Source organism: Lactuca sativa, chromosome 5, assembly GCF_002870075.4.
Source record: "Lactuca sativa cultivar Salinas chromosome 5, Lsat_Salinas_v11, whole genome shotgun sequence".
Classification (NCBI taxonomy): domain Eukaryota; kingdom Viridiplantae; phylum Streptophyta; class Magnoliopsida; order Asterales; family Asteraceae; genus Lactuca; species Lactuca sativa.
The window spans coordinates 351,846,239-351,858,967 of NC_056627.2; positions in this window are offsets into that span (position 1 = coordinate 351,846,239).

Sequence of the window (12,729 nt, forward strand, 5' to 3'; positions counted from 1 at the left end):
AAACACATAAAGTAGGCACATAAGGCATCCTCCTAGATCCTTAGTCCTATACTAGCATGCTGTCCTACTGAGACTGAAGCTGAAACTAAAACTGAAACTGAAACTGATACTGATAATCATAACGTAACTTGTATGGGTAATTTGGGAGTACTTACTTGAGCTCGGCTGATTGCATGCACCACACCCTTTTCTCTTACCAAAACTCCTTTCTTTCTGAATTCTTTTACTTTACTAAAACTGTTTTCTTTCTCAAAACTCTTTTTACAAAACTGTCTTTTCCTTTTGAAAACATTTATAACAATCCCTTAGTTTAAGTTCAGACACGCCCGAGGGTATGTTTGAATCCCTCAAACCAAGGCTCTGATACCAACTTGTAACGACCCAAAAATCACGACTAAAAATTTCTTTAAAAACATTACTAAAATCATATTTATAAAAATTGTATCATAAGTCATAACATAATTTTTCGAGTATAAATTCAAAACATAATCTCATTATCAGAGTCAAACATTCCCAGGCTAACTGACTATGGTGTGTGCACTGCAATCTTCCCGAGCTCCTCTTTTGAAAACTGAGTACTTGAAACCAAAACTGAAAACCGTAAGCACGAAGCTTAGTGAGCTCCCCCAATCTACCTCATACCATACAATAACATATAAAGCACATACTGGGCCTTGCCCACTGCATCGGACCGAGGTCCGGACTAACTAGGGCCTTGCCCCCTGCATCGGACCGAAGTCCGGAAACTGACTGGGACCTTGTCCCCTGCATCGGACCGAAGTCCGGACTAACTGGGGCCTTTGCCCCCTGCATCGGACCGAAGTCCGGAACTAACTGAACATCACATAACATAAACATATCAACTAGCATGAACACACATATACTGCATACTGCATCGGGCCGTAGCCCGGAACACATAACACATAAATCCTGTCTGAGCCACGAAGGCATCAAACATACTAACTAATGCATCGGATCAAAATCCGAAAACTACTGCTAGCTAAACGGGCCGGCATTGTGGCCTTAGACCCGTTCCTACTGGAAGGAAACTCACCTGAACTGCTGAGCTCCGCCGAGAATCCTCTGGCTGCTAATCGACAATCCCCTGAGCCGCTGCTCCTCCAGCTCTCCGAGCTACCAATATCAATATGACACTTAGTCTGACAGTCCTCTAAAAGTCAACTAAGTCAACTCTGGTCAAAGTCAAAATCCTGGTCAAAGTCAACCTTCCAGGTCAACCCTACTCGCCGAGTCCACCTACTGACTCGTCGAGTTCATATGCTCAGGGTCCTTCTATTCGTGACTCGACTCACCGAGTCAGTCCATGACTCGCCGAGTCCAACGATTTCCGAGTCCTGTCCTGTCCAACTCGCTGAGTCTCCACCCGACTCACTGATTCGAGTCTCAACTTGAAGGGTTTGGGGTTTCGCGACCTGACTCGCCGAGTCCACGAATAGACTCGCCGAGCCCAAGGCAATCTTCAACCAACTCGTTGAGTTGTTCTTCCAACTCGCCGAGTTCATGCCCAACTTCATCCGACTCGACGAGTTGTTCATCCCACTCGTCGAGTTCCTCCTCATCCTCATGCTACTCGCCGAGTCCACTCGAAGAACTCGCCGAGTCCATTTAGATCTACATACATGCAGAGGACTGTTGAGTCATGCATGGACTCCAAACTGTAGATCCACTCTTCTAAAGTCTATTCCTTACGTAAAGTGGCAAACTTTACGTGTAGCTAAGGAGATCTAGGCTCAAAACACTATAAACTAGGGTTTAAGACAAAGGGGCTTAACAATCAACCCAAGGACTGATGCTTTATGATTCTCTAGGCCAAGATACACTTAGATCTGAAGTAGCAACTTCAGATCTGGGCTTCTAACTCGAAATGGTTCTTAAGCTTGCCCTAAAAGCCCCAAATCCCATGATAAAGGTTGATCTATATGCAAAAGAGGGAAGGTAGCAACTCATTACCTTCAAATGTTCTGAAAGACCTCACACACTCTGGATCTACTGCCAATCCTTGAATCCCCAATGGGTGCCTTCTTCCTTCTTCCTTTAAATCACCCAAAATGGCAAGAAAGCTTGAATGAGCAACAATGGAGGCTTAGGGTTTCTGGTTCTGGACTATAGGGGCCGCAAATGAGCCCTAGGGAAGAGAATAAGATGCTTAAATAGGGTACCAAGTCGAAATTAGGGTTTCCCAACCTAGACCAGACTCCCCGAGTCCACTTGCCGACTCGCCGAGTCGGTCACTTACTTTACACCCGGATCCCGCTCCGACTCGCCGAGTTCCTCCCTGGACTCGACGAGTCAACCCTCTTTAACTTAGGGTTTTTCCTTTCCTTTCTTGACCTTTCTGATTTCGGGTGTTACAAAAATGACTTAGAAGAGGGACGAGAAGCACCAAAAACGTCTAAGAACCCTTAGAGATGATTTAGCCACGTTTTTAGGAGCCTTAGGGGTCTTTATATACTTGTGTAGGCTGCTAGGGTTTCAGGTGAAACCCTAATTCTCTGCTTAGGCCTCAAGCAACCCATGGAGTTCCCTTAAAAAGCCCTTTCCATTAGGAATCCCTAGCCCAATTGCAACTGTCATATAATTTCAATATCAGTCCCCTTTATTTAATTAATCTCTTTTAGCCACAAAATTAATTCTTATTAATTCTTGACTAATATTAATTAAACAATATGATTTCTCTTTTAATATATTATTCATATAATATATTAATAAATCATAATTAATCCTTTTCCTCCTTAGTTCATCCTATCAGTTGCTATGGTAAAGACAACCCAAAAGGACCATGCTCACAATCGGGTCAAGTACATACCAAAATAGTTATGGGCTTAGATACCTAATCCAACAGTCTCCCACTTGGATAAGTCTAATAACTATATTGCGTATGACTTCGGAACCTGATCAGCAATCGTAGCTTTCAAAAGCCATTGTCTAACTCTAATCATATCATAAACGTGTCTTTTAGATAAGGGATCATATATTCCTCCATTCTATATATCGTATGAACTGAGACATGGATTTTAATTATACTCTCTGTTCATGTGTTGTTTCCCGATTTCCGATTTATGACGACTAACAACAGACTACAATTGAACACATCAACTTAGTCCCGGCTTGGCCAAGCGCTTAGGATGTCATCACTAAATCATCGGAGGGCTCACATATATCACTTTTATCCCACTTTGGGTAAAAGGAACAGACAAACTTCGACTCAAATGCTCGCTTGTACCTACTCATCAAATCACACACAAGAATATGTTTTATAATACCAAGTTACCGGTGCGTTTACATATTATCAATGTGCAACCGACTTGCAAACTACAACTCACACGTCTCAGTTTCAAGAATATAGATATTATCGTCTCACTAATCACCCAGGATAAAATCCATGAAGTGATTCAAGTGAGCGTGGGTTTAATCCAATACTCAAATCTTATTTATAAGTACTCATGAACGTTGCAGCAGACTTTTGCTATGTCTAATACACTTTAGACAATCTACAAGCCAATTCATGACAATCTTCTTTCATACCTAATTCCAAATCATGAGCGACTATGGATGGTTTGAAAAATCTTACTATTCGGGAAGTCAAAACGTGCAAAGTGAAACACAAGAATAACCGAATCCAATATGACCCCAAACTTTTGAGTATAAATAAAACTCCTTTTATTTAGTCACAATATTGATTACACATTATTCATTGTATAATGTTTCGGATAATCAACTTATTACTTGAATGATAACACCAGTTAGATTCTAACATTTTATGCAACGATCCTTTCGTAATGTCACAACACCAAAGCGACCAAGACTTTGCCAATGATATTACAAAGTGCTCTATTGGAGATTGCTACAAGGCAATTCCATAGATATGAAGTCTCATATTCAAAGTACATTCCTTTGAACATCATTCTTCTTTAAACATCATTCTTGCATAAAAGTTTCTAATTTGGACATAGATTCTCGATATCCAACTCTCAATATGGAAACGTTTCCATATTTGTCATATGACAACTCATTATTAATAAAATCATATCTAATCATAACAATGCCATTATGGTCCATTCGTTACTATACTTCCAACTGCCCACAAGTGACCAATCCTTGGCGAACCTTAGATTGTACTTGACAGTTGTTTAATTATTTTAGTCAAATCCGATTCTAGTCCTTTTTCCCTCTTAATTCCCTAGGCATTTGGAAAATTTTAAAACGGTCGAATATTACAGCATATGCAGTCGATCCTATACCCGAAGCGTATGGGACACGATTCATAATGAAAAACATGATACTTTACCAGTTTCTTGCTATAATACTGCCATATATAGAATGCCCCTATGTTAAAACTTTTTCAACATAACATTCATATATGTATTTTAACTAAATCTAATTAAAATTTCTCGATCTAAGCCTTTAGATTTTAAATGAAGCATAATATTCTCTCCCTTAATTATAGCAAAACAACTATTCAACCTTTGCAACTTTGCGAATTGAAACTTAGTTTTCTATAACTAATATTGCTAACCTGCAACACTTAAAATAATAATCATGCTCCCACTAACATGATAATTATCTCCATACCAGCATAACACTTATGCTCCCACTAGTTTTGACACATATTCAGAAAACAGTTGGACTTCTAGAAATCAATACTTATTGAGTTCCAAAGTTCATATTTCTAATACGAGATGCTTCGATAAACTTTTATCAAGCTTCTCAAACTCATACACCTTTCCTTAGAAAGATCATATGTGTGTTTAAACCATTTTAGAACTTATAGAAATAAGTCTTAAATGTTCAAACTAATTACCAAATCTCACAATTCGAACTATGAAGAGGGATGTCGTAATTATAATCGAATTTGAGAATGCAATTTACACAATCACTATCTCCTTAAAATCTCTCTTAGTGAAAGCGTTTCCTCACAATCATTTTCATGAAACGGAGAGAAACCTTATGACACTTAGATTTTATGGTGTATGTGTTCCTATCCATGTGAATTTGTCATAATCATAATCATAAGAAAATGTTAGTGACAAATCCAAACTCATATGGACTAAATTTGTTTATTCTTAATTTCTTGTCATCAAATGTCCCACCATTGCTTCCAAATTGTTCAACAGTACACCTATACTAGTCAATGTACTTTCATTGAACAAGGTGCTTTGCCTTTATGCATTCAATTGAGAACTCATAAAATTCACATGCATAGTTGACTTAAACTGGAATGGCACAAAAACAAGAATTATGTCGACACGATAGGTTGCAAACCTCAAGTCGCGTGCTAGTGTTTAACTAAGTTTACTCTTGATTTTTTCTTGAAAGTTTTCAAGATCATTTAGACTCCCACTGACCTCTTCACATATAAGATTCTCTTTTCAAGAAACATTCCTTGACAAACAAATATTCAAGAGTTAGTGTGGATTCTTATCAAGACAAGCATGACATACAATTGGTATTAGTTGGTCTTTGTCGTATCCAAGACATCACAATTTAGCAATTTCAAATGTGCAAGAGTAAGAAAACAATTTTCTACTTCACATTTGATGAGTGTGTTAGAACTTCTTAATATGTGACACTCAAGTCACAGTCTTGGAGTATGACTTTAAGACTTGATTTTGGAACGAAGTATGATTCACCTTTTGACTTAACCATTTCAACAATTTCAGATTCCTCTTCTTAGCCATACTAGTGCACTAAGGTTTACCTAGAGGATCAATTGTGATATGGTTTCACAATCAATAAGACGATCATAAAACATGATACTAAAGTACTCTCCCATCTTTTTAGATTGAAGAAACTTTTATCTTTCTGCCTAATTGATTCTTCTTATTCGTTCTGCCATTCATTGAAACTTTTCAATAATTTAGAATTACACTTAATCTTGTAAGTATGACATCCCCAATTTCACGGCCAGAAAAGACCGATTTTTTTGTTTTTGTTTATGCTTTGCTTTAAAATCAGAGTACTTTTTTTATTAAAAGTGTTGCGGAATTTGTTCCCAGAAAACATGATAAGTACTTTATCAAAGCATTTCCAAGAAATGCATTTTATTCGTTTTAAAACATTTGGGATGTCATGGTCAATACAGACACATAAGCATAAACAGAACTTACATTCATTTACACTAATGATTTACATCTCCTGTAATCTCTCAGTGAAATATGTCTTCGTATTGATACCTGTGATACAAAGAAACTGAGTGGGTCAGGCTTGGGAGCCTGGTGAGCACGTAGGGTTTTCAACCCACAATAATACAATTATTATATTCAATCATCCAACAATCAACCCAATTACCCATCTCCATTATCTCCTTTATTTCTTAAGGATTTACCCTAAGAATCAACTATCCTTCATTCATTCATTCCTAAGGATTGACCTAAGGAATTTATCTAAAGGTCATGGCTACCAAGATTCATACAACAGGCACTACGTCACATAGTCGCCAGGGTTTATACAATAGGCACTACGTCGCATACTCGCCGGGGTTTACACAATAGGAACTATGCCGCATAGTCGCCAGGGTTTACCCTATAGGCACTACGTCGCATAGTCGCCAGGGTTTATACTATAGGCACTACTTCGCATAGTCGCCAAGGTTTATACTATAGGCACTATGTCTCATAGTCACCAAGGTTTAACTATAGGCACTACGTCTCATAGTCGCCAGGGTTCACTCATAACATCTTTCATCTCAAACCAACTATTTCATTATACCCATGTTCTACCCAATATTTATCTTGTAGATATAAAATACACATACGGTTTTAATCATTTAAAACCTGTATAAAACATCAAATCCACACCCATCTCAAATAAACAAACAATATATAACACATAGCACGTATTTCATAGCAAACACTTCATATTTATGTGTTAGAAGAAAGTCACTACACACTCACTTGATAATACGATGATCGGACAGCACTACGACTCTAAATGTAGTATTCTTCGGTGAAACCGGGAAGCTTCCTTGAAAATTGGGCCTCTCGCAGGTAGAGTTTCAGCTTGAAAACTTTACTTATCGGGATCTTCGGGCTTTGGGACTTGCTTCGGGTGTCAGGATTGATACCGGGGCTTCGGGGGTATTTCTTGCCAAGTAGAAGAAAGAAAAGGGATGGAGAATGGTAAATTAGAAAAAGAAATCGGCATCCCTCGAGCTCTATTTATAGGGACTGATCCCTGCGATTACGCTAGGCGTACTCCCTCTACAAGCAGTACGGTGGGCGTACATCGAGTTCGTTGGGCGTACTGGCTTGTCGACATTTACACTGGGTGTACTTTCTAAGTACGTTGGGCATACTAAGTGGACCAGACCGGATGCGTCACGGCTTCGGACCCAAGGCACTCGAGTGATGGAGTAGGGCGACGTGGCCCAACCCAGACCATGAACCACCAGTACGCTGGGCGTACTCCGCATTTCCAAACTTCTAAAATTCGTATCTTTTGCATATGAGCTCTGTTTTTGACGTTCTTTATATCCACGTGTAGGTGAGACTATGATCTACAACTTTCATTTAGACTCCGTCGGCTAATTTTGAATTTATTTTTTTATTATATTTTTAACAGGAAGGGACAAGAAAAGTCCGTTAAAAATTCATAACTTCTTCATCCAACGTCCGTTTTCGTCTGTCTTTTTACCGTTGGACTGCTATCGACGAGATCTTCGATTATCGTTTAGATCGTTTCGGCTAGAAACCACTCGATCTCATATTCGAACTTTGGGCTACATACCGCTAAGTTGAAACTTCAAAAAATCATAACTTCCTCATACGAAGTCAGCTTTAGACGTTCTTTTTATGCACGCTCTCAGTTTAACATATTCTACGACTTCTGTTTAGACCGCGAAGGCCAAATATCGCTCTATCATAAATTCACTATTTACATCGCGATGTGTCGTGTCGGTTCTGTCGCGAAACTTCAACAGGTCATAACTTCTTCGTTGTAACTCAGATTTCAGCATTCTTTATATATTCAGAATCCTTGTCACGACTACTACAAGTTAGTTAAGATTACTCCTTCTGAATAATCTTCCATCAAAAAAAATCATTTTCAACGTTTATCATCTCTAAATTGACTAGCTCGGATCTACGGGCGTTAGAGTAAGCATAACCACATTTACTAGACTTTTAGTAAATCATGACGAATAATCTTATTGTTATTTGTGGTAGACTTGACCAGTACACAACATTGTGTTCTAGTCCTTTAGTCCTTCACTTGACTCACATACTTGTGTGATCAAGGAATTAGTTTTAATTTCCTAAGTACCTAGATTTCCATACATCACATGATTCATATCATATGATTCCAAGCTTCTATCCAATTGAAACTTGGGCGATGGGAATCTTTCCTTACTTAGAAAATTTTGACACTACCATAAATAACACAACTAAGAATCACATCCACTTAATATTACTTATAATAGAAACACACAAGCATCAATTTTCATAAATAACATTGCAAGGAGATATAAATAAGACAAAACTCAAATTTTATATTATTTATAAAAGGTGTGGAAAAAACTTGTCCTTACAATGCAAAATCAAATGAAAACTATGCTATTACATATTTCTAAGCAATCTATCATAACTCTCTAAGTAGCAGTTCAAAAATCCGATCATCGAATCATGCGATCGAAATCCATTTCTTCGTGATCATACTTAGCTCACTTCTTCCTTTAAGCTTCCTTTCTTTTCTCCGGTCATACAAAATTTCAAAATGTAATCCTATCACATCATGTATTAAGAATCTACGAATAGGAACTTAATAGAGTTAGATAGTGGATTTTACCTGAAGCAGAGTCATACATCTTGACTCTCCCATCTCTTAGATCTTTCAGGTAGTCAGGGAAACTTTGTAACCAATGCCCCTTCTTTTGGCAGTAGAAACATATGGATTCTTTTGGAATGGTACACTGGACTATCTCAGACTCAACCTTTCTCTTGCATAGAGAAAACTTTTATGGACTTCCAATGTTGCCATTTCCCATAGAAGGATGGGACATTGATTTACGAGACAAATTTGCTTGACCGGTGCGCCAAATCATCGCTGATTCAGCAACAATAAGTAAATAAGTCAAATCAATAAGGGTTACGTCGTGGTCTATCACATAGTACTCTCTAATGAACTCACTATATGATTCGGGAAGTGACTAAAGAACCAAGTCAACAACCAACTTCCTTGAGACATCGACACCCAACATTCCCAATTTATCGATATGTAACTTCATATCCAAGACATGAGCACATACAGACTTTCCATCTTTGTGTCTTTTTGCCAATAGGGCTTGAGTGACCTTAAACTTTTCAAGTCTTCGAACACATGGGTCAAGGAGAATTATTGGAGGAGGTGGAGGAAGTGAAACATGATTTGCATTTCCACAATCCAATCGTGGAACATCATCTTCATGTGGAAAACTTTTTCCAACGGATTCAGGAAGACCATAGTTGTTAGACTTTGACATCTAAAAAATGGGAGAAATTCAAGTTAGTTGATTGATTCCTTAATAAAACACCCAAATGAGATATTAAGGCTAGGACCCATATTCTACGATTTGGAAGAGGGATGTCGTAATCCATATTGTAGAACATTTGAAGGTATGTAAATGACGATTTACCAATTTCCAGCATGAAAAACGAAAATTGAAAATTAAGTTTTAAATGAATTGAAACTCCTAGATCTTTTGAGATTCATTTAACTTTTCAATGGCATGTTTAAATCCCGAGTGTGCCCTTCGTTTGTGACTGGGATGCCAAGGATCACAAACAAGTTGTGGATAACCATACAAATTAGCTTGGCATTCTCGATGTTACAAATCACCTAATCATTATGCCGGTTAACCACACACGCTCCATTAATCTATGATAAACACCAAGCTACCTATTGTTATCCTTCATTGGTCCCATATTAGTGTGCCGATTAACCACACACGCTCCACTAACGACCAACAAGGTGCAATGTGCAATTTCATGGATTAGCACCAACTCCACATTTTTTCTAAAGTAACTAATATTTGGGAATTTATAAAAGTGTTTAGTTACTTCATACTTCATTATACTTATAATGGAAGGTTGCGTCCTATCCTACCCGTTCGGCTAACGACCCTCCACTAGTCAAGAGTGCGGTGGTTAAGAGTAGATACCCATTCAATCGCCATTTTATAGGCAATTTCCTTAAACACCCTTTATAGACTGGCTTCGTGAATGAGACCTACTAACGATAAGACTGACATTTACTTATACATATATAATATTAAACTTTTAATTCTATATAGTATAAGAGTGTATTTTACACTTTTAAAATACTATGTGGTTTAATCTAGTAAATTATACCTTTAAATTTATTAAATATAAACCATTTCATTATGGATTTATTAACTCTATTTTAATTACACACTTAATTAATTTAATAAAACCATAAGGGTGTAATATGAACTTTTCAAAATACTAGGGTTTTAGAATTTAATATTTCAAAATTAAAACATTTTAATTAAATTTTAAATTCCAAAACTTGAGGGCAAATTTTGAACTTTTCAAAATACCTTTTAGATCAAATTTGAAAAATAATTAAATATCATATAATTAATATTTATCACATAATTTGAGCCAATCTATTTTTCTTACAAGATAATTCAAATCAATTTACAAATGATTAATATTGATCTTATAAAACAAGTAATTATCTTAAATTGACAATTATCCATTAATTTGATTAAGATATTAATTACCATAATACAAAATCTGATTTTAATTTGGGAAAAAAATTTAAGGTAATTATCCAAAGCAGATTAAGGCAAAAATCTCGAAATTGTGCTGTCAGGCTGAATTTACGAGGTGAACACACTGTGTTCACGACATGAGTCTGGATTAATTCGAAAATCTGCTGTCATACTGAATTCACGAGGTGAACACTGTGTTCACGAAGTGAATCAGGTCAGATTCGAAATTCGTAAATTTTCAGCTTTGAAACTTAATTTTGCATCAAATATAATAGAAGAACACCCTAAGCTCTGATACCACTGATGGGTTTTGAGCAAATCATCAATCCTATGGTGCACATGCAAAACCCTAAAACTTTGGATCTAGGTTTATCTAATTGTACATGAAAATTATCCAAAGCTCATAAACCCTATATCTAGCACACTATAATCGAAATCATATATGAAAATATGGTTTAGATCTTACCTTTATTGTTATGTAGCAATAACAATCACAAACCTTCTTGATCTTGACTCTTGAAAGCTTGGTGCCTCAAATGTTGCACCTTTAAATGGAGTCACAAACACCATGAGCAACAAGATGACTTAGGAGAGGGAGGAGAAGCACCAAAAACGTCTAAGAACCCTTAGATATGACTTAGCCACGTTTTTGGGAGCCTTAGGGGTCTTTATATACTTGTGTTGGCTGGTAGGGTTTCAGGTGAAACCCTAATTCTCTGCTTAGGCCTTAAGCAACCCATGGAGTTCCCTTAGAAAGCCCTTAGACGAAAATCATATGGGCTTATAGATTTCGTCCATTTCCCTTTCCATTAGGAATCCATAGCTCAATTGCAACTATCATATAATTGCAATATCAATCCCCTTTATTTAATTAATCTCTTTTAGCCACAAAATTAATTCTTATAAATTCTTGACTAATATTAATTAAACAATATGATTTCTCTTTTAATATATTATTCATGTAATATATTAATAAATCATAATTAATCCTTTTCCTCCTTAGTTCATCGTATCAGTTGTTATGGTGAAGGCAACCCAAACGGACCATGATCACAATCGGGTCAAGTACATACAAAAATAGTTATGGGCTTAGACACCTAATCCAACACCGGCTCCCATGTCCATTCGGAGCCTCTTCGGTGTTGCCATTGCACCTTCACCAGCTTCACCTCATTTTTACGAAGAACATTAGTCTTTCTATCCAAAATCGCAATGGGTCCCTCAATGTAGTTCAGGATCTCATCAACCTAAATGTTGTCCAGTGAAATAACTATGGCCTCGTCAGTGACATACTTCCGAAGCTGAGACACATGGAAGGTGTTATGAATCTGGCTAAGCTCGTCCTAAAGATCCAAACGGTAAGCCACGTTGCCCACCCGGGCAGAAACCCTGAATGGACCAATATATCTGGTCCCTAACTTGCCCCTCTTCCGAAACCTAATCTAGATGTAAATCGGACATCCCGGTCATCGCAACTGGCACGCCATGCCTAACCACCACCTCTCGCATATAAATATCCGCTAATTTCTCAGCAGAGAGGCTCTTGGAGATCGAAATAAAGTGGGAACTCTTCGTCAACCTATCCATAATAACCCATATGGCATCCATACCCATCGTTGTCCTAGGTAACTTTGTGATGAAGTCCTTATGATGATATATTCTCATTTCCACATAGGAACGGGTAGTGGTTGAACCTTGCCGTGAGGCCTCTGATGTTCGGCCTTGACATTCCTGCAGGTCAAGCACCGCTCTACGAACCACACAATCTCCCGCTTCATGCAGGGCCACCAGTAAGTCAACCTCAGATCCCAATACATCTTTGTCGCCCTCGGGTGAATAAAGAACTTGGATTTGTGCGCCTCCTCCAGGATCTTCTGTCTCATACCCCCAGTTACCGGTACCCACACCCGGCCACACTGTGTCAGAAGACCTCAGCTATCCCGAACAAACAAGGTAAACTGACCCCGAATCTGCTCTATCTTCCAGTTCTCTTTCTTCAA